Raw genomic sequence first — 23,713 nt, 5'->3', positions numbered from 1 at the left:
GAACCTTCCGTCCCCTTTCCGAGCCGCTCCAAGAATCCACCGTTTCCATGGAGAAGTGTACAAATTCGCATTTCAACGCGAGAAATCTGGCTGTGAAAGTGCTTCACGCGGTTTTCGGCTTTTTGGCACAGTGCGTGGGATGTTCTAGGCTTACATGGGAGTGAAGGTAAAAATTGCACTGATAAAATTTTAAAGGCGTGTTCCGGGTTCAATGGGCTAGGCGCCGATTGGTAGGCAGAAAGGGGCGTGCCAGATTCTCTCTTATCTGATTGGGTGTAGAGGAAAGCATTCACCGCTTCTCAGGAATTTCTGGTCCCACTGGATTCCCTTGTTGGAGTCGGCTTGCAAGCTCCTCTCTTAGGAAGTGCTTTGGTCCCTTTGCGTAGAGGCTGGAAGGAAAGCCGAGGGCTTTGCTCCGGAAACGAAGTTCCCATCGCTTCAAATCATGGGACGTAACGAAGATGAAGAAGACTCGCCAAGCTGACAGCCTGGAGCAAAACAGAATAGCCGCTTCTCAACCCTCAGTAGCAAGAGTGCCCACCCTGGATGGTTTATGCAACTGAGGCGCCTGAAAGGGCCAGAAACTAGCTTAGAGACCCCCTGTCCGAAACTCCAAAATGCTTGACAGTTTTTGAAGAACCTCTTGAACTTGGCTTTATAGGAAGAAGCATCAGTTCCAGCTCAGGGGGTCCAGAAGACTTTAACCTCTCAAAGCTATAATATATTCATTCCTTCATTTGTCACCGCTGAGAAATCCGTCTTAGACACTTAACACTAGGAAGTTATGTTAGTTGCTGCACCGTGTTTCACTGTTCTGCTCAGCCGTGGGGCTACTCTAATGAATCGGAGAAAACAGCCAGGATGGGTTTTAAATGCCCGTAGCATGGAGAACAACGTTCGTTCAAGCAGGTGTTTCTAGCTGCCTGAGTGGCCACAGATTTAAAAATAAAAAGAGAAGTCTAAATAAAACACCTATCTGGTGCCTAAGTTTTATCCAGGCAATTTGTTTTTGAGTTATCTAAATTGAATTGGTTAACTACATTTCCAGTGAACTCAATGACTCAACTCACTGTCCTATAAACCAAAAGCCAAATTAATTGCCATTGACTCCGACGCACAGTGACCCTATAGGACAGGGTAGAACTGCCCCTGTGAGTTTCCAAGACTAGTTCTTTACAGAAGTAGAAAGCCACGTCTTTCTCCCTCAGAGAGGCTGGTGGTTTTGAATTGCCGATCTTGTGGTTAGCAACCCAATGCATAACCGCTATGCCAGCAGGGCTGCTTTTGACTGTCCAATGTAAGTCAGAATAGTTTATAAGCTGGTGCACAAAAAGAGGAGCAACAAGAGCAGAATAGGAAGTATTTGGCATTCTTTAGTATGTTGGATACCCTTTTCCCTTATGCCCCCAACACTGAACTTAATGCCATCTGTCGATTCCTATTCATAGCGACCCTGTAGGACAGGGTGGAACTGTCCCTGTGAGTTTCTGAGACTGTTTACAGGAGTAAAAAGTCCTATAATAGGAACTAGATTGTTCAAGGTAGGGAACATGTGATACCTCAGCTGATCCCCAGTAGAGAATAGCCAAAGAAATTCTTTTAGAATGCATAGTCGTCTAAAACTAGTTTACTTGCTGTGTGGCTATGCTGTCCCTTAACCCTCTCAATCTGAAGCCACTTCTTTTCGGCCTGTGCCCTGCAATGATCCTTTGGAATAAATAGAATAAATAGCTAGTACATAGAATTTTTCTTTTTCTTCTTTCCTTTTCCCCTGAACCTTATCAATATTTGTTGCTGTTAAGGGCTGTCTTGATTATCAGGAGCCTTATGTGTAATGAGTTACACACAGTGCGGCCAAACAAAGTCAGTTTGAAACTACTGGCCACTATGTAGGAGAAAGACGAGGCTTTCGACTCCAGTAAGAAGTTAAAGCCTTGAAAACCCACAGGGGAAGTTCTACCCTGCCCTAAACGATCACTGTGACTTGTACTTGACTTGATGGCAGTGAGTTTCAGCAAGTTTTTGTTGTCTAGAGTTGCTTATAACAGAAATACCACAAGTGGATGACTTTAATAAACAAATTTATTATCACAATTAAGAGTCTAGAAGTCAAAATACAGGTGGGCAACTGTGCCCTAGGGGAAGGGCTTTATGTCCTTTCAACACCCGTAGCCCAGTGTTCTTTGGACATCTCTATGTACCTTGGCATCAGTCTTCCAGGTCACGACGTTTCTCAGTGCCAAGTCTCTGAGTCCCAGTTCTGCTTTCTTGTTGGTACCGAGACCTTCCTCTGCTTATTTCTCTCTTCTTTTGTGTAGAAGGTGATGCAGGCCACTCCCCTTACATAGGACCAAGGATATGACCTAAGTAAGAGTGCTGCACCACACTATTCCACACTATTCTTGCCTCGTTAGCAGAAACATAACCTAATCCTCATTAAGATAACCTGATCCTCCCTCACTAGCACGTAGAGATCAGGATTTGCATGACACCATCAGTGGATCATTGCATCAGATCGCATCACAGGGGATGATTATATCATCGTCTAGCTGCCCAGCCATGGCCTAGCCAAATTGCCATATATCTGTGGGGACACACAATTCGATCTATGACAAATGCCATCTATTTGATGTGTATCTCGTGGCAACCCCATGTGACAAAAAAGAACTCAGCAGAGGGTTTGCTGGGTTGTAATCTCTATGGGAACAGGTAGCTGGGCCTTTCTCCCGTTGAGCCACCGGGTGGGTTTGAACTGCCACCCTCTTGTCTAGCAGTCAAACATCTCAATGTTTCCCCATCAGTGTTCAACTGAAATCTACCTTCTCTCAAGTTTTCCTGCTTCCGGTTGGTCTACTTTTTTTCTCTTTCTGCCAATTTACTCTCAGGAACTTCAAATGCAGCTTCATGTGAAGGTTTGATCCACAGTTCTCTGGGATTTAGTTACTCATTTTCTCTTGGGTTCTTATCATTTCACTTCTTGATTACACTGTCAAACCTCTTTAAGTAGAATATCGATATCACTCAGATAATCTGCCATCATTTCCAATTTTGCCTGTATAAATTAGAACTTTTTCATTTTCTCCTTTAGTTTCTTTGCATCACTTTCTATTTGTATTAATGCTTCTTTTTTCCCCTAGATCATCTTAGTAAAGATAAATACCCCAATACTTAATATTCTGCTACACATAATCATTCTGCTATATATATAAAATCAGGGCATCAGGAATTGGAGTTGACAGCAAAAATCTGCTCATATCTAACCTATGCCAAAGGAATGGAGGAGAAGTAAAGGAAAATTAAAGCATGCATATAATCTTTAAGGCCCAGGCCAAGTAACCACCATTCATCACCTCTTAGCTATACTAAAGTGATTCTCAAACACGATTGGTTTTTTCCTAGGAAACATTTGACAACAGAGGAGTCATTTTTGGCTGTCACAACTAGGAGAAAGAAAGAGTGTTCCTAGTAGATAGGTGTCTAGTAGATAGGAGCCAGAGATGCTGACAGGACTGCCCCTTTCCCTACAACAAATAGGTAAAAGTGCCAGGTTCTGAAAACTCTGCTTCAGCAGAATTTCCCAGTTCAGTAAAATCTGCACAACACTGAGTACATAACATAGTAAACTTGTGTGCCCTGCAGATTCTTGTCTTTTTCAGGAAGTCACCATAGACTAACATGCACAATGCTTCCTGTTCTGTTCCTGAAAGGTTCTATGCCTTAAACGTTAAGCAGGCAGAAACTTTGCACAGTGCAAATCCTAGCCCTGTTTAAAATCAAGTCCTCTGCTCGCTGATGGCAATAAAGAACAAGCAGACCGCAAAGGAGCCAACTTCTTCTGGCCATGACCTTTGTCCCCTTCTTCATATATAAGTCAAACGAAAGAAGCTCCAAATACGTGTTTTGTATTTTTTAACAATACTTATCAAACCCCCCCCCCCCACTACCTGGCAGTTTGTCATACTAGAATGCCTGCTCAAAGCTACATCAAGAGTATTCTAAATACCAGCAGGATCATCCTGGTCAGAGTTTCCAGACTGAAACATACTAGGAAGAAAGAATTGACAGTCTACTTCTGAAAATTGACCAATGAAAGCTTCCAGGGTGTCGTGAGGAGGGATCCATTGCTAGAGGAGGACACAGTGTTTGGTGAAAGAGAGGGCCAGCAAGGCCCCAGAGTGAGATGATTGTCTCAATAGCCGCACGGATGGACTCAAACATGGTGGCGATCTCGGAAATAAGGCAGGACTGGGCAGCATTTCACTCTGCTGTACATAATCAGGGCATCGTGGATTGGAGTTGACAGCAGCTATCTGCTCATATCTATGTGTCACGTACTTCACAAATTTAAGTTGATGCTATTTGATGACCAAGTTCTGACATGTTTGGTTTAACTGCAAAATGATCTAGTCCCTTCAGTTTATATCATATTGAGCTACTGCGTTTAAGGAGGACCTTAGAGTAGTGCAACTCAGCCCCATGTTACTTTCATCTCTTTAGTGCTTGCAGACTAGAAGGTAGATCAAACAGAAGTTCCCTGAAAATAAACAAAAGACCATGAAGTTTGTATTTATTTATTTTAAATCTTTTTATTGGGGGCTCATAAATACATCATTTGTGTAAAGCTCATTTGTACATCCGTTGTTGCCCTAATCATTGTCAAAAGATTTGTTCTCCACCCAAGCCCCTGCATCAACTCCTCATTTACCCCCCTTCCTCCCTGCTCGCCCCTCCCTCATGAACCCTTGATAATTTATAAATTATTATTTTGTCATATCTTACACTGTCTGACATCTCCCTTTATCCACTTTCCTGTTGTCCGCCCCCCAGGGAGAGGTTATATATAGATCCTTGTAATTGGTTTCCCCTTTCCACCCCACTCTCCCTTCACCCTCCTGGTATCGCCACTCACACCACTGGTCCTGAAGGGATCATCCACCCTGGATTCCCTGTGTTTCCAGTTCCTATCTGTACCAGTGTACATCCTTTGGTCTAGCCAGATTTTTAAGGTAGATTTGGGATCATTATATTGGGGTGAGGTGTGGGGCAGGGGGCGGGGAGGAAGCATTTAAGAACTAGAGGAAACTTGTATGTGTCATTGTTACTACCCTGCACCCTGACTGGCTCGTCTCCTTCCCAAGACCCTTCCGTAAGGGATGTCCAATTGCCTACAGATGGATTTTTGAGTCTCCACTCTGCACGACCCCTCATTCACAATAATATGATTTTTTGTTCTGATGATGCCTGACACCTGATCCCTTCAACACCCATGAAGTTTTTAAAAACTAATAGATATAGGGAATAAATCAGATGGAAAGGGGAATGGATATTCTGTATGTTAAATACTTAGAATATGAACAGATCTATCTTACTAATTGTCTCCATTTCTTTTTTTTTAATCTTTTTATTGGGGCTCATAAGGCTCTTATCACAGTCTGTACATACATCAATTGAGCAAAGCACCCTTATACATTCGTTGCACTCATCATTCTCATAATTCACCTTCCACTTGGGTTCCTGGAATCAGCTCAGTTTCCATTTTTCCCCCATCCCCCTCCCTCCCCGATCCCACCCCTGGTCCCTTGATAGTTTATAAATAATTATTATATCTGTCTCCATTTCTTTTCCTCCTCCTTTGCCTGCATGTAGGTTTCCCCCCAGAATAGCTTGTGTGTTTTATTAGATACTCCCCAGCTGGAGAAAGCCAAAACTACTCTCTTAATGGAGCATCAATTCGGTGACACCTTTAGCAGGTAAAGTTAAAATTGAAGATAAACAGCTGCTTCTCTAGGACAATTTGAACATCCTAGTCCTTAATGGATAAAGAATCACTCATTACTATGTTGACTTATTTAGTTCTTTCTTCATGTCCCCTAAAAAAGTGAGAAAAAAGTTCTTTTTGATGATTCCATATTTAATCTCTTATGAGATGTCTACTTTGGGGATACATGAGTTGCATAGGACAATAATAGAAGCAACCAGGGGGAGGGAATAATTAGATCTGGGTGATGAAGAAGGAGATTCAGAGATAGTTCTGTTTTTGAGAGTATGTAGCCACTACATGAATACGAAAATCAGGAGTCTCGGGCATTACAGGAAAGATTAGCTTGGGTTTGGAGTGACCCAGTATTGATTTGAAGTTCTGGAGGAAGTGGCTAGCAAGCATTTGCAAATACAAGATTCTAAACAATGAGAAAATCGTTGTAAAATATTGGAGTTCAACCTACTATTGTCTTCGGTGTCAGCGTTGTTAGGTGCTTTTGAGATGTTTGACTCATCGTGACCCCATGTGCCAGTGGCGGAAAGTCCCACAGAAGCAGATTGGCAGGTTTTATGGATTGAATTTGGTTTCCAACAATGTGTGTATGGTACATCCTAACTTCTGTGTCTGTGGGATAACCCCATCTGGGACTGGGTTGTGTTCTGTGAATGAGATTGAGCTAGTGTCGTCATCTCATCTCAGTCACCAAGTTGATTCCAATGGCTGCCAAACCAATAGGACAGGGTAGAACCATGCCTGTGAATTTCTAATATTGTAGCTCTTTATGAGAACAGAGAGCCCCATTTCTCTTCTCTATACTGGCTAGTGGTTTTAAACTGACCTTACGATTGCCAACCCAACACATGAGCAGAGATATGCAAGAGTGTATCTTAAATCAACCTCGTTTGAGATATGAAAGAGACTGAACATGCAAGTGAAAGAAGCAGAGCCGGGGAAGAAATATAGTAAACCACATGTAGATGGCCCAGAAATTAAGAAACAGGGAGAGAAAGCCTTCCCCCAGAGCCAGAACCCTGCACTCAGCCTTCCAGCCTCCTAAACCGTGAGAGAATAAATGTGTTTGTAAAGCCATCTACTTGTGGTCTTTGTTTCATAGATAACTAAGATCCCAGATCTTTCTCCCAGGGAATGGTTGGCGGGTGCAAGGTAGCAACCTTCTGGTAGCAGTCAAACACTTAACCAGTGTTCCACCGGGATTCCTTACGTACATGCTTCCCAGTGACAATATGAAATACATGTGTTAATGTGAGACATGGTCAAAATCATACGAAAATCACTGCACAAGGGGATATGAGATACATAAAAGTGATCGGTGCCATGGATCATATAGACAGTGAGTACCCCTTTCGTTTTTTTAAAGGGGAAAAATTGTGAGGAAATTATCAAAGACAACAGATGTGAGATAGGCCTTAAAAGAGTCATGTTTTCATAGATAGGGATGCAAGGAACCATAGAATCTAATTCAAACCAGCCGTTAACGTTTCTTATCTTCAGTTTTCTAATGTTGCTCTGCCCTATGCTAATTTGGTATTCTGTGCTGTGTTGGTACATGCTAATCAAAGAAAATATGCATATATCTACCCAACACTTATATCCCAAACTTCCCCTTAGGTCATGTGAACTTTTTTGAAAGTAGACATTAAAGGTGCTAATCTATACAGCAGGACACTCCTGAACATTAAAATAACAATAGATAGTGTAAGTATCCAGTGGTCAGAGTGAGCTCAAAATTAAGATTTTTTTAAAAGGTCTTTAGACATAAAGATGATGTATTCATTCACACACACTATTATTATTATTACCTTTTATTAGCAGTGTCCTTATAAATCCAATCTTTACTTTGGGAGTTGGCATCAGAATCTCATCAGCAACTTGCATGCAACATTGAATTACTAACAGTAAAATGAGTATCAACTTTTTAATGCCTTTAAAAGGAGCAGCTAATTCGTCAGCAGGTGGGAGCATAGAAAGGATTCGAGGACTCTGGTGGGAAGTACTGATGAAGGGGAAACGGAAAAGGAGTGAAGCCCTCAGCTCCCTTAGCAGAAAGCCCACAGAGAGGCCTAACATGTGCAAAATGGGAGCAAAGAGCCACACTGCATGCTGCTGGGAGCCTGGAGGCAAACTGCCAAAATAGCTGACAGCAAGAAGCGAAAGTAGTTGCCTTTTTGAACAGAGAGAAGTGAGAATGGTTGTTTTCAAAATAAATCTTGTTGGGACTATTTGATTCCCATGTGGGTAGCTAAGTATACTTTGAAAAAAATCAGATGTTATAATTGTCTTGATGTTTGTGATTAGTAGCAAAATATGTTTTACTATCTTATTCCCCCCCCCCACCTTTTTGTGTGTATTTCTATACTGAATAGAGGTAGCAAAATAAACTATGCTCTGGTGTATTCTGCAACTGTGCCATGCGGTAGCTAGCCTTGAATATCCAAATAGAATTCAAGGAACAGATCGTGGACAGCTTTTTGACAAGTGAAGAGATAGGGAAGAACAAGCAGGGAACTAAGGGTGATTTTCTGGTTTTCAAAGCTGCGTGTTACTGGATTGCTCCCAGCAGTATGTGCTTTCAGAACCAAGAATCTCACATTTAAAAGGTAGCTTTGCTCCCTGCCTGAAATTCTCTCCTTCCCTTTATTACTCTTTAAAAACGGTCTTTGTCTTCTTCAAAGTGAAGCAATTGCCTGGATAATGGTGGCAAACTGCACTCTACCTCAGTTATGCAGCCATTATCCTGGTATGAGGCCTGATTGTCAGAGCATTATATGGATCCAGTAGTGTCTCCTCTTCATTTTGCACAGCGAGATAACGTGCTATTAAAACATGCCAGTCTGTACGTCTTTAAAGGATCAGTGTGAAATGATATTCAAGGTATGATGGTATCGAAAAAGTTTTCCCGGTTCCTTGCAACTTTCATTTGTTGGTGTTGTTTGGTAACAGGGATGGCGTCTGTTCCATTCATAGCCAGCTCATGGACAACAGAAGGAGATATGCGCAGTCCCACACCATCCTCACAATGATCATGTTAGAGCCCAAGTTTGTAGCCTATCATCCGTGGAGAGCCTGCCTCTCTTTTGGCTGCCCTTCTGTTTCACCAAGTGTGGCTTCCTTTGTCCAGGGACTGGTCTCTCCTGAGAACACGTCCAAAGTAAGTGAGTCAAAGTCTCGCCATCCTTGTCTCTAAGGAGCATTCTGGTTGTACTCCTTCCAAAATAAATTATAGGGCCGCTATGAGTCAGAATCAATTCTATGATCATGAGTTTGGCTTGGAGTTTGGGGTCCAAGACCCAAAGACTATAACATCAGGCCCCCAAATAAGACTCAAAGCAGGAAAAACAAATAAACAAACAAACAAAAAACCCAACTTTCATTTAGATATACTTAAATGACCCAAGCAATTTAATTGAACTCTCTGGGAAACACTGTTCCATAGGAGGACATTAAACATTAATCTTTTAATGTCACCAAATAATTAATGAAGAGTAACAGCGTGGCTCCCAGGCACGGCTCCTGACTGTTCAGAATACAGCATTCTTAGAGAAACTCGTTGTAGGTTAGCTTAAAAGCTACTTCCTTCATCGTCTTTCCCTTCTGCAGAACCCTTCTTAGAATTCCCGCCTCTTAAACTTCCTTTGATGAATTGTGACACTTGACTCACAGGGAGTGTGCTTTTCCCTGGGGAAACGGCGACTGTATCTGTAAAAACTGGTGGCACAGGAGCCCCTGGCCTCCTTGTCTAGCATCACAAGAAGGAGAATCATTATCGGAATCAACAGCCCAAATTTGAGTCCTCTCAAGTGCAGGTCAGACACACCAATTCTGACACCGACAGTCCCTTCCACAGCACCCTCTCTTTTTCGGCAGGACTTGCTGATTCGTTGCAATGGCCACCCATAACCACAGAAAGTACTCACCTTTGTGGGGTTTACTAGGAAGTAAAGCATGTCAATTCAAGATCAGGAATTACTCAGGATGCAGTTGTTTTCCCAGCAGTTTTATTGGTGTGCAATCTACATTTCACACAATAGCTTAATCACACCAAGAAGAGTTGTACATTCATCCCCACAGTCAGTTTCAGAACATTTCCTCCATTTTTGTACTCATCACTATTAGCTCCCCACTTTCCCCCAACCTCCCCTACCACACCCCCGGGGAACCAGTCATCAGGGATCAGGTTCCAGTTCTTGGTCAGGACAGCTTTGCTTCTGTGCCCACAGGCAGGTCTTACTCTGGTCCTTGGCCCCTTGGCCTGGCCTCTGCCCCACTTGTACAGTGCTACAAAATTCTTTAGCTCCCCCTTCATGTGCCCAGAGGCACCCCACTCTTCCAGCCAGCCATGTACCTTATTTGCATTATTAGAAAACTATCCATTCTCCTTGGTGGGCAAGAGCCAAGTCATGTTGAGAAAAAACATGTAAAGCAATCCATTGCACTGTAGTGTCTCGTTTCGTTTCTGCATCCAGACAGCACTGGGTATTATCCCTGGCGCAAAGGAGGCATTTAGTCAAGCCTCGCTGTGAGGATGATAATGGTGATGGAGTCATAAAATGGGATATTAAATTCCATGAGCATCTCCTGTGTGCTCAAGAGTGAGAGCATTTGTTTAAAACTCTCATTCTTTTGTTTAAAACTCAAAACAAAGCAAAGCGACAAGGAAGCAGGGCCATTCTTATTTTAAAGATTGTGAAATTAAAACTCCGCTAGTATGTTACCCAAGCTCTTGTAGGTAGTGAGGTTTGAACCAAAGTCTTGCTGATGACAAAAGTCCATGTTTTCTCTACTAGGCAAAAGTCTCAGGACTGCAGACTCATCTCAAATATCACTTGTAAGGAGGAGCATTAAAGCCTCACTTTAGGAAATGCATTCTTCATGAGCTCTCTAAGAAGTGATCGCCCCATTGTCCAAAGCGCAATTGAAGAGGAAAAGTGTAAAGAAGTTCTAACGAAAAACATGCTCATTGAAGAGTAGAAAAGGAAGAGGGAAAGAATTTCTGAAAACTGTAAGTAGAATTTAACTTTTGGATTCTGGATTCCCTGTAACCTAAAATATTTGGGTCATTTTTTTAAGATTCCATGCCTTCTGTAGAGTGTATTTAGAGGCTAACATTTTGAAAATGCTGTTAAGAAAGTGTGGTAGTTACATAATTCCATGTCAACTTGAAGATAGAAAAGTGTAGCGGTGGAGCTTAGCCTGTCAATAGGGTCACCAAATTCTCTGGATTTGTTTCTCTAGTCAACCCAGCTTAAGACATTATAGTACCTTGGGAGCAGGGTGCTAGAGAAGCAAACCATGGAGATGGCGAGTGATGCTGTTGGACCTCTGCCTCAGGGCAGTTTTCTTTTTCCCTTAGCTGGAGGTCAGATAAGGCAGTTGACTAGGTTGTTTTCTCTAAAGGATCCAAGAAGTGAAGGTTTTGATTTCTAGTGGTTGTCTCTGGTTATCTCTGTCTGAAATGTTGAAAATGGCTGTGATTTGTTTAAATGGTGAGTTCAGGGGTAAGGGGGCCCCTTGAACTTCTCCTTTGAGACCATGCTGCTTAGTCAGAATGACTGACAGAAGGTCAAAATGGCTGAGAAAAGGTCCCACAGGGCTTGATACCGGAGACTTAAGGTTGTATTGCATAGGAATGGGATAGTTACATAAGAAGAAAGAGATAGTGTCTGGGGTCTTAAAGGCTTGAAGGTGAACAAGCGGCCATCTAGCTCAGAAGCAATAAAGCCCACATGGAAGAAACACACCAGCCTGTGCGATCGCGAGGTGCCAAAGGGACCAGGTATAAGGCATCATGCACACACACACAAAAAGAATATATATATATATATACATACCATAGTGAATGAAGGGGGAAGTGCAGAGTGGAGACCCGAGGCCCATGTGTTGGCCACTGGAGATCCCCTCATAAAGGGGTTTAGGAGAGGAGATGGGTCAGTCAGGGTGCGATGTAGTACTGATGAAGAACACAGCTTTCCCCCAGATCCTGGATGCTTCATCCCCACAACTACCATGATCCGAATTCTACCTTGCAGGACTGGATAGGGCAGAGGTTGTACACTGGTGCATAGGGGAGCTGGAGGCACAGGGAATCCAGGGTGGATGATCCCTTCAGGACCAGGGGTGTGAGGGGCAATACTAGGAGCGTGGAGGGTGAGTGGGTTGGAAAGGGGGAACTGATTACAAGGATCCACATGTGACCTCCTCCCTGGGAGATGGATGGCAGAGAAGGGGGAGAAGGAAGACTCTGGATAGGGCAAGATATGACAAAATAACAATCTATAAATTATCAAGGGCTCATGACGGAGGAAGGGGAAAAAAAGAGGACCTGATGCAAAGAGCTTAAGTGGAGAGCAAATGCTTTGAAAATGATTAGAGCAAAGAATGTACGGATGTGCTTTATACAATTGATGCATGTATATGTATGAATTGTGATAAGAGTTGTATGAGCCCCTAATAAAATGTTAAAAAAAAAAAAAGATGCTCATCTCAGTCACATTCTGAGATGCCCTGTGTATACTGAGAACACAGCTGCATTTGTTCAGATAGGATTAGTCCTAAGGAATTGTTTGGGTTTATAGCAATTTTATGATGCTCTATTCTTACACTATGCTCACAGTTTACCTTTGCCTCATTATATATAAAGCTGTACTTTGGAAATAAAATTTGTTTTTGGAGCATCAAAAAATAAATAAATTAATTAATTAAAAAGAAAGGATTGAATTGGACTGTTTTAAGTTTAGATAAGATAGTTTAGATAATTTTAGATAAGAAATAAGGAATGAATTTGACTGTTTTAAGAATTTGTTTAGGATCTGACTCTATGATGTTTATACTGATTTCTTCTGCCTATTGTTATTGATATAATGTGTGATAGAGATTATTTGGAAGTATGAAAGTAGAGAATTAGTAGGCTCACTCCCTCCAGCCATGGGTATGGGACACACCTGTCAAGAAGGCTCTGAAAAGATAAGCCCCACCCAGTTCCTTGAGTGTTCAGGACATTCAAATTTGAAAAGACTTGCTGAGAGGACTATTTGAAAACTGAAGGAAAAAAGGAATTTGACTAGTGACGCACCTAAAGCTGGAAAAATCTGGAACCATGAAGAAACTATCCTCTCTAGGACTCATAATTAAAGAGAGCTTGCAGGCAGCCTGAAAAGCTCACTAGGTAACCCCCTGGATCCACTTGTTGAGTGGACATGGGATAAAAGCAGCAATTGAGAGACAGGTTGAGTCTGGCACTGGTGGACCTGGTTCATAGGAACTAGAGGACAATAGGAGACCCTGATGGCTGGTCTGAAGTTAAAAAGTTGTTCAGACTCTGAGCTTATGGCAGACCTAGCCCAAGAGTGCTAAGGTTGTTGAGAATTTGTGACCTGGCCCTTGGTCGAAAGACAGGTGGTTAATGGGCATCCTGGTAAGGCAGCCCACATGGAGTTGACCAGAACCCAACCAGATGAAGAGAAGACTTCTGAGCCTGTGAATTGATACATATTGTTGCAGACTTTATGGGTGGCATGTCCTGACTGTACTTTGCTTATGGATGTGGACTCACAAGGTTCCAACTGGAATGAAGATTCTTCACATCAAAAAACATGCTTGTCTCCTTAGAGTACTGGGTTAAATATAAATAGGCAGTATAGAAATCAGATACACAAAGCTGGGAGGATAAAGGCATGAAGTGGCTGGCTTACAAGCTCACATAGGTGGGTGAATCTGTTCACAGAATTATAGGATTAAGGTGTAGGTGTTCACATAACTGTAATTGTTAGGAATAGAATCTTTTTGTTTTGTTTACTTATAGAATATTATGTTTAAATGGGACTAGCAAATTTTGGGTTGTATGTATTTTCATTTTATACCTATAAGGCACGAATATGATTTTACTATTGTCTTTGTTTTAAAAATTATGTATTACTAAAGAGTTGTGTAAAAGTGTCAAGTTGACAAGTGCTGGTCTGTGGTAGTTACATAATTTCACGTCAACTTGAAGATATAAAAGTGTAGGGGTGGAATCTGGCTTGTCAATCAGGTCACAGCTTGATGGCACCTCCTGGGGTGTGGCCTTCTCATAAAGAGGATCCGGGGAACTTCTTGCTCTGCCTTCACCTGTTGAAGAGCCATGCTGAGATCTCTGTGATCCCTGTGAGGCTTCCACAACCATTGGATCCCCAAGACTTTTCACCCACCGACTTGTGATCTTCCTGCTTTCTGCATCGTTGCATGTGGCTGCATGGGTCTGAAGAGGGACTGACTTACGGACTTGAGTTGGACTGGCTAAGATGTTTTGTCCATGTACAATTACTTCTTGATACAAAGCCCAGTTTATACAGATATGAGTGTCTCTGGATGTTTCTCCAGTCAAACTAGCCAAACACAGACAATTAAATTTTTGTCCAGTTAGAGACTCATCATACAGACTAAAAATATGTCTTAATAAACAGACATAATATTTTTATCTTTTATTGTATTTATCTGCAATGGTGCCAGTGTAGAGTCAGTCAATTTGTGAAAGATATAAAAAGCATCTAATTAGATGTGCTTCTATTGTTTCCTTTATGTGCACTAGTAGTTTTTTACCTTTCTTGGTCAATTGAAATTCTCCTAAATCATAATTTTCTTATTATTAGAATTCCCTATAAAAGTATAATTGCCTTTGTATGATACTCACCTTCCTGACACGATCGCTGAAGAAAACATCGGGTGCATAAGCAAATGTAGTGAAGAAAGCTGATGGTGCCCAGCATCAAAAGTGTCTGAGGTCTTAAAGACTTGTAATTAAACAAGCAGAGATCTAGCAGGGAATCAACAAAGCCCACATGGAAGAAGCACACCAGCCTATGTGATCCTGAGGTGTCCATAGAAAGTGGTATCTGAAGTTTAAAAACTCGATGTGCCCGGGCAGATGCAATGGAGACCCAAAATGTACCTGCAAGATGATGGGGCAGTCCCTCTCAATAGGATCTCACGGAACAGATGGTAGAGCCAGGGCGCAGCGTGGCACTGATTAACCACTTCATTATTGTCTAGTTCTTTAAGTTTTCCTCCCCTGACTAGTAAAGTTTTTATGTGTTTTACCTCACTGATCATGTTTGATTTTTGTATGTTCATTTGTATATTTAGGATCCTTCAGTCCATGAAGGTCAAGATGGATGACCCCTCAGAGACAGAGTGACAGGAGTGGTGATTCCCTGAGGGTACAAGAGGGGAGGGGGGAGAGGAGCTGATAGCATTGATGATTGTATAACCTCACCCAATGGGATTGAATGGCAGAATTGTATGTGAATGGATGTATTGCAATGTGTAAGATATGTCAATTAAACTATTATTTTTTAAAAGTATAATTGCCTAAACCAGCCTTAGCAGCAGGTGAGGGGCCTTGGAATCTCTACTTAATACTAGTTGCCCTCCAGTTGATTCAGACTCATGGTGCCCTCATGAGTGTTCGAGGAGAACATTCTCTGTGGGGTTCTCGATGACTGATTCAGCAAAAGTGGATTGCCAGCTCTTTGTTCTCAGGCACGGCAGAGTGAGATCTCGCCTCTAGCTTTTCCATTAGCAGCCAAGCATGATAACCAAACACACCATCCAGGGGCTCATTAGTGAGCTTAGAAATACAATCTGAAAGCATTTCCCCCTGGTCCTACAAGCCATTATTCTTGTGGACCTAAAGAAAGCCCCCTGGTTGTACTGTACTAAAAGTGCAAGAGAAACTTGGGAAGCATTAACTCTACTCCAATTTCCTTCAATGTGCAGGTTGTGTCACCAGTCTGACAACTCACATTTTAACTGGAGAGTGAACAAGTAAACTGTACCACGTGTATCCTCCACTACACCTTCCTCCCTTAACGTGTGAACTCTCAGAGGCCAGTGTCTGTTTCTCATCCCATCTGGGCTTCTCCCAGGTGGAAAACAGGTGAACAACGGGTGTAAAATGCATCTTTAGTGAAGTTGAAGTAAATTGTGAATTATTGATGAAGCAGAAAGCCAATGTTAAATATGTGGATACAGTTCTTTCATTCTGTTACCATATGGATTATCCAGCCGCCTTCCAAGATGCAGCTACTTCTAATTTCCTGTTTGCAGAAACGAATGGGCAGCAGAAAAGACTTTCCACCTGCGCTCTCTTCTTTCGTGCCGGCATTCTTTCTTCCCCTGCCTTTCCCCAAGCCTCCCCTGTCAGTTCTGTTTTGTCCATCTACATCCAAGCTATGTCTCTATATCTGTGTTTATAATGTATAAAATGTAGCTTAGGATATAAATTTCAGTGAGGTGGGGACCATCTCAGCAGAACTTTCTGGTCTTGGTCAGCACATGAATAACATAATTAGCAGGCCATAGAGCAAACCATTTCAATGATAGATCTGAGTCATTCTTTCTTTAGTGGGACTGCAACTGGAAGCAAATACTTCATGTCACAGAACCTAGGGTCCTTTCTCTGCCACTTGAAAACAGCCCTCTGTCTGACAATCTGTAGCTCATCTAGCCTTACAGCAACAACTGGCTGCAGCTGACTTAATGGAAGGAGTAAGAGTGGCAGTGACTGGTGGAGAGAGTAGGTTTGTAACAGGGTGTGTTAGGCTGGGTTGACTAGAGAACAAATCCAAGGACACTCATATCTGTGTTAGAAAGAGCTTTATATCAAGAAGCGGATGGTGACATCTTCTTTTCACCATTTCTAATGATTTTCGCTGTGGTCTCCACTGTGTTCCTCACCCTCTCAGTCATGCGGACTGGCTTTCAGTGTCTTCACCAGGACCCATCCCCACCACCGCCCCCTTTCACAGTCTGCTGTGGTTTATCAAGAGCAGCGTATCAGTACAGATATGTTTTCCTTATCGAGGTTAACTCCTACCTGACAAGGTCATGGGGAAATGTTCCGTGCTCAGGGAGGAGGTCCCAGGATAAATGTTATAAGAGTTCAGAGGAGAAAGGAAGTGGGGGAGAGCATGAGTCTTAGACTGGGACAGATGTACAGGCAAAGGGAAGGATGTACAGGCCTCTTACATCTGGGGTGAAGAAAAAAAATCTGTTGCCCTTGAGAGAGGACTATGTACATGCCAAGGGGTTGCAGGGGCACGGCTTGGAAGGTAGTGTGGGGTTGATTGCAGAAGGCCCTGATGCCCTGTTAAGCTTCCCACACTTGGATTTCTCTCCTCTTTGCCCACGGACTTGTTCCAGTTTCTGTCGAGGGGGAAGCCAATGCAAAGTTTTCAGCCTGAATCTGGCAAAAATTCTCAAAGACGCTCTCAACTTTCAAAGCCCAACAGATGGTTACTGTGCAGGAGAAGAGCTAATTTCTTGATGAATAGTTTATTCCCAGAGAAGGAATTAGTTATCCGGAAAAAAGTGGGCACGCATCCACGCAGGGGGGCGCGCGCGCACACACACACACACACACACACACACACACACACACACTTTGCGATTAATTCCAACTCATGGTGACCCTAAAAGCCACAGTAGAATGGTCCTATGGGGTTTCCTAGCCTGCGGTCTTCAGGGAAGCAGAGTGCCACCCTTTTCTGCCCTAGAGAGGCTGGTGGATTTAAACTGCCAGTCTTTTGGTTTGGTTAACCAGCTGAGCAACTAACCACGGTGTCACTAGGGCATCTCTATCAGAGAACAAGGGAATCCAAATGAACCTTCCTCTGAGGCCATCTGAATATTTGACCTTATTTTTGAATTTCATGTTAGCAATCTTCTCATAACATTAAGCAGCTCTACTGGGAAAGGAGAGTGGGAGGGCAGAAGGGGCAGGCAAAAGGGGAAAATGGGTTGATAGGGGACCTGGAAAAGGGGCAGATGGCAGGAAAGGGGACATGGCAAGTCTTCTGGCCTTGTGCTCCTCATGGTGCCATTGCGGTGTGCTCTCATGTTCCAAGAAAAACCCCTGTGAAGGGTTCACATCCCATAGATGGATGCATAAAAAGCACTGGAAAAGATTCTGTATTATTTCCCCCTTTTTGTTGCTTTTATGGGCTGCAATATATGTGCAGTTTTCATGGTGACTTGGTTTTCTAAAGAATAGAGTTATTATTATTTTAATGTAAAAGATAGGCGCTGAGCAGTGATGGGCGCAACTGACTGATGACAATGACACGTCATCGGAACTATGGTTTCCTGTGTACTGACTTAAACAGAAAATAAACGGTCAGGAAGTGGTCCCTGGGTTCTTCGTTTTGCACCAGCAAGAGTGGGGAGAGCCAGTGTGGGAGAGAAATGGATCTTTCCCTAAGCACATGTGCTTTGTTCTTTACATGTTTATTTGAACATCCACCTCCTCTGGGGAGGGCATAAGGAGACAGGCGGCCCAAGCAGTCGTGCTGCTGAGGGCTACAGGCTTACACACAATACGCCAAGAGAAGATCAGAAACTCCAGTGCTAGCAACCTGCCCTTTGTCAGCAGAGACCACAGGAGTCAAAAATGGTGCACTTTAACGACCGCAATGTCCCAGAAAGGGACTACACACAAGTAAAATTTTCTCTATCCATAGAATGACTGATTTTTGATCTTGAATGATTCACTTGATCCTTCTCTTTTAATTTTAGGTTAAAATACCAGCACATCTCCATCCTAGGTTTTCCTAAGAGAACCTTTGTGTCGACCTAGCTGGCATGTCAGATGAAACTGGCAAACAGGACACCGATTAGGAGAGGCCGTGTTGAAGGACCACTTATCTCTTGGCCCCACATGGTTACATGACCCTGTGATATCACCAGTGTAGCAGTTCCTCTTCTACACAGCTGTCCCACAGAACATGCTTCCGCGGGCGTTTGATACATATAAAATTCAGAGAGTGGGGTTGCCTACAGCTACATACCATGTAATTCAAGACAAACTATTTCACCTTTCAGACCTCTTTGCTACACAGCTGTCATGAATTCAATCATGCCCTGCTACCAGCCCTCCCCTCCTGAAACATGGGCTAGGATCTTAACCCCTACACCTGGAGCTCTAATGCTATTTGGAAACAGGATTATCTTTGGTATGTCAATAAGATCAGCTAGGTGTAGGATTGCACCCTAACCTTCATCACTTCTGAGTGCTCTGAGAAATGGGGTCAACTGCAGGGCAGCGGTTCTCAACCTGTGGGTCGCGACCCCTTGGGGGTTGAACGACCCTTTCACAGGGGTTGCCCAATTCATAACAGTAGCAAAATGACAGTGATGAAATAGCAACAAAAATAATTTTGTGGTTGGGGTCCCCACAGCATGAGGAACTGTATTAAAGAGTCGAGGCACGAGGAAGGTTGAGAACCACTGCCGTAGGGGGTAGTGAACGCATGCTAATGGAGGAGGAATCGCTCAGAGAGTGACCTGGTGGCATAACGAGAAAAACGCAATCAATAGTATCTGTAGGGCCTGTTGGTGGGCGAGTGTTTTTGTTCTAAAGTCTCAATAAAAATGAATAACAAGAACTCAAAAACAGAAGAAGTCTTGGCTTCTGCGAAGCGTGGTGCTGGACGTGAGGCTGAAAGAATTGCTGCGTGGGTTTGAACAGGCAGAGAGGAAGAGAAGGCAGCAGGTATTGACATATCTAGCGACTGGCACCACCTGTAGGAAGGGTGTGTTCCAGAGTGCGTGGAGACACCATAGAAGCCTACAGAAGGACCAAAGCCTTCAATTCATAAAAAGCGGGAGGATGAGCAGGTAAGAACATTCAAAAAGCATCACGGAGGAAGGATAACTAGGCTTTGGCCACTCTTCAGAACTATGTGTAATGCAGCTTTGCTGTTGCCTAGCCTTGTATCTGGCCCAGAAGAGACTCCGCAGTGTTATTCGAATGGATAACGGGGGAGCAAGTGGCCCCAAAAACCAAAGCTGGGGGCACGGCGCCTCTGTTAAGGTGATAGAAACATTTGGAAATGGAGCTGGGTGATGACAGCACAACATGATGTGTCCAATTCACTTCGGTGAATGGCGCGATGTGGAAGGGTTGAGGCAGCAAAGTTTCATCACAGACATACTTATCACAATTTTCAGAAGAGGAGGACAGACACAGAGGCAAGCAAGTTCAATGAGAGAAGATCATTGGTGCATGACGACTGATCATCAAGTCATCAAGGATTCCAGACTATTAGAAGCTCATCAGGTGAAGAAATACCACCTCCAAATCCCCTGCCCACCCCCACCCCTCAGCCCGCCCGCACCACACTCTGAAGTGTGATGCATCCCTAGCCTGTAAGAAAATACAATTGTTTGTAAAGTTGCCCATTTGTGGTATTACTGTGACAGTTGCACTAAGCACAGGCAAACTGAGACAACAGTAAACTTGCTTACACTACAAAAACCCAGCGCGTGCGCACACAGAGACGTGAAAGAACAGATGGTTTATATCATGCCTCACTACTCAACTGTGGTTTTCCTATCATTTAGTATTACTGTGCGAATTGTCTTTCATTCACAAAGTGAAAAGTAGCAAAAGAAAGAATATTCTTCTCTCTACCTCTGCCTTCATTTCCATTTAATATCTGCATATGGATAACTGCTCTTTGATATGGTGGGCGTGGGTGGGAGGGAAATGGAGATGACAAAGACTGGTGGAAGGAACACAGGCCCTACTCACTGGAACCCCAGAACCCCAGCTCCTACCTCATCTCTTGGGTTACCTCAGGTGGGGCTCGGAATTCCTCTAAGGCTTGGTAAAATGAGAATGGTGAGCCTCTTCTGGAGTTAAGGAAAGAACCAGCTGCATGGAGTGAATTCTGACTCAGAGAAACTCTATAGGACAGAGTAGAACTGCTCCTTTATGGGAGGAGTTTGTCTGTCTGTCTTCTAGTCTCTCTCAGTTGAAGAGAGTCAAAGGAGTTCATAGAAAAGCATCGAGCAAAGTGCCCAGCACTCAGCAGTGAACACTAGACAATTCTGAGTCAGTCCGTGAGAAGACAAAATACTTAAGAAAGTGTCCACTTGGGACTATGTCTAGTTCTAGAAGCAGTTGCACTAGTGTGGAGGGACATGCTTGGTGTATTGTAACTATTAAATTTAGATATTAATAGAAAAGTTCCTCCTTTGTGAGTTTTTTTTTCTCTCTCTTTCTTTTCTAAGCATTGAGTCTTTTCAGCATCCTGGGCTAAATGCGCACACATGTTCTTCTGTAAGTCTATGTTTACTGCCTTCCACTGGTGACCCCACATGTCTCAGAGAAGAACAGAGCACAGGTTTTTTAATGCCTGGGACCTTCAGGAAGAAGGTGACCAGGCTTTACTTCTGAGGCACCTCTGGGTAGATTCAGTTCCCAGCTGTGCCACTCCAGGGTCCCTTCCACCTTCTATGTGTATGTATTTCCAAGATTACAGCCTGCGATGATATTTGCTATGCTCTGTTTCAGCTAACCATTCAATCATAACTGAAGCAAATTCCTTTTGTTAATGAGGGGGAAAATATCCCTAAGCTGTGTGGAATATGCCAAAACCTTTGGAGTATTTACAGCTGTTTACATATAAAGTGAACATGTGACATCTCTATGCCAGAGCGTCAGGTGTGTGCATCCTTCCTCTGGCTCGAGAGGAAGCAGGTTCTCACTGTCAGTCAGGCATGAGAAATGAAATGATGGCTCCAAGGCTGTGTCAGCCGACCACGTGGAGCAGAAGTTGCTTATTTTTCGGCTCACTCATTATGACTCTGCAGGTGGGGCTCTCTGAGATCACCGTGCATAATTTGCCTAAGAACAGGCTGGTAGCAGGCAAAGTTTCACTGGCCCCAGGTAAATTTGGTATGAGCATTTTCCTACTACTTTATGTAGAGGAGACAGAAAACAATTTTGGAGGAGATACCCAGAATGAGCCCCGACTCTCATAATGCGATTTGTTTACAGAGAATAAAATCTGAGAACAGCAATGATCACAGCTAAAACCAATAGCTAGAGCCCTGGTGGTACAGTGGTTACACGTTGGGCTGTCAACCTCAAGGCCAACAGTTCGAAACCACCAGCTGTCCCAAGGGGGAACGATGAGGCTTTTGACTCTTTTAAAGTGTTACAGTCTCCAAAACCTATAGAGGAACCTGAGGTGGGCAAAAGAATTCGTGTCAATGATCAATTCTTTCTCATGGATATAATAAGTCCATTTTCTAATACTTTGTGTTTCACTCTCCCCATGTGTAAAGTTGGTGAGTGTGGTTAGGTAGGAGAGACCGATTTTCACCACAGGCCTGCATTCTTCTGGGAATCGAATTCTTTTAAGGGCACTGAATTCCTCTACCCAGTATCTCACACCTGGCCTCAAGTGGTCGGTCCAAATGGCATCCGACCTCCACTTCCTGCCTGTGATTTACCTTATGATCCAGGTTGGGGCAGTCTGAGAATTTTTCTGGGATTTTTGAACTGAAAGAGGGAGAAAGTGCTTCTTTTTCTTTCTAGTAGGGAGGGACAGGATAAGAATTCCACTCAATTATTTTCATGACCCAAACTCAAAACCAAACTCATGGCTATCGAGTCAATTCTGACTCATAAAACAAATAAACTCACTGCCTTCAAGTTGATTCTGACTGATAGGGATCTGATAAAAAGAATTGCTTCTTCGGGTTTCTGAGGCAATGTGTCTTTGTGGGAGTCACACGTCTCTCTCTTCTCCTCTCTCTCTGTCTTCTCTGGGGAGCTAGTAGATTAAAACTGCAGTGCTTTTGCTTAGCTGCTCAACGGGTAGCTCACTGGCCCCCGCCCAGGGCTTCTTCAGGAAGTCGACATCTAACAAAGGTCTGGTCTTCTAATCAGTCACAGTGAAAGGTGCTATGCCTGTGGTTCTCAACCTTCCTAATACTGAGACCCTTTAACACAGTTCCTCATGTGTGGTGACCCCAACCATAACATTGTTTTCGTTCCTATTTCATAACTGTAATTTTGCTACTGTTACGAATCAGGTGACCCCTGTGAAAGGGTTGTTTGACCCCCAAAGGGGTCTTCTCTCGATCCACATGTTGATAACCGCTGTGCTATGGAATTCCTGAAAAACCTACTTCAGTTCTATAGCAGACTAGCTAGGGATCTTTCGCTCCCCTGACTTAGGGGAAAGCATATTAGTTTCTTTGTTTTTCTCTTTACAGGGATTTGCCAGAGTAAATCAGCCTCCTGCCCCTCCTGTCCTCTGAGCATTCGCTTTGGATTTGAAGATTGGAAGTAGATTTGCAATGCTGATAACTGTGTATGGAGAAAAGATGGTGCTTACATTTGGAAATCTCTTGTGAGCAAACATTCTTTAAGTACACGTGCCTGTGAGGCATCCTCTTGCTGCTGTGGTTAATTGTAACACACTTAGTGGCTTGCAACAGTGCAAATTTTATCTTACAGTCCTGGAGTCAAAATGGGTTTCACTGGGTTCAAAACTCAAAGGGTCACCAGGATTTGTGTTCATTCTAAAAGCCCTAGGGGAAAATCTGTTTCCTTGACTTCTTCAGCTTCTAGAAATGTCTTTACTGCGTGGCTTGGGGCCACCAACCAGTCATTGCAGCACCAGACCTCTGCTGCCATTGTCACACACCTTCTGTGTTAATCTGGGTAGACTAGAGAAAGAAATTCATAAACACACATAAGTCCATGAGAACGAGCTTTATATACAAGAGCAGTTGAATATTGAGAAAAGAGCCCAGTCCAAATCAAGTCCATAAGTCCAATATTAGCCCATATGTCTGATACCAATCTATAAAGTCCTCTTCAGACTCACGAAACACAGGATAATGTGTTAGTCGGGGTAGGTCCATGTGACTTTTCCAGCTCCCAGGGCTAGCTCCATGTGTCTTGTCAGTAGAACGTCTCCAGGGAGTGAGTGGAGAGAGAGGTGTCTCCCGCCGCCAAAGAGGAAATACTGGAGTTTCCAGAATTCTCAGAAGGCCATGCCCACACAGAGGCCTCATTGCCTGAATCTTGATGGACAGGCCAGACTCCACCGCTTCACTCATAATCCTCTCAAATGGACACCAGGTTATGTAACTACCACA

The 23,713-nt window shown here is 43.3% G+C and overlaps 1 long non-coding RNA gene across 1 annotated transcript; it reads left to right on the top strand.

The window, feature by feature from the left end:
• The first annotated feature begins 3 nt into the window (after nt 1–3).
• LOC142422148 (uncharacterized) lies at nt 4–23,481 on the top strand. The gene is made up of 3 exons (XR_012779052.1): nt 4–166; nt 10,567–10,781; nt 22,823–23,481. It is a non-coding gene; the product is annotated as an uncharacterized LOC142422148 (long non-coding RNA).
• The last annotated feature ends 232 nt before the right edge of the window (nt 23,482–23,713 follow it).

Source organism: Tenrec ecaudatus, chromosome 1 (assembly GCF_050624435.1).
Source record: "Tenrec ecaudatus isolate mTenEca1 chromosome 1, mTenEca1.hap1, whole genome shotgun sequence".
NCBI classification, from domain to species: domain Eukaryota; kingdom Metazoa; phylum Chordata; class Mammalia; order Afrosoricida; family Tenrecidae; genus Tenrec; species Tenrec ecaudatus.
The sequence above is the reverse complement of the archived record's forward strand: the minus strand, read 5'-3'. Positions and strand labels throughout refer to the sequence as shown.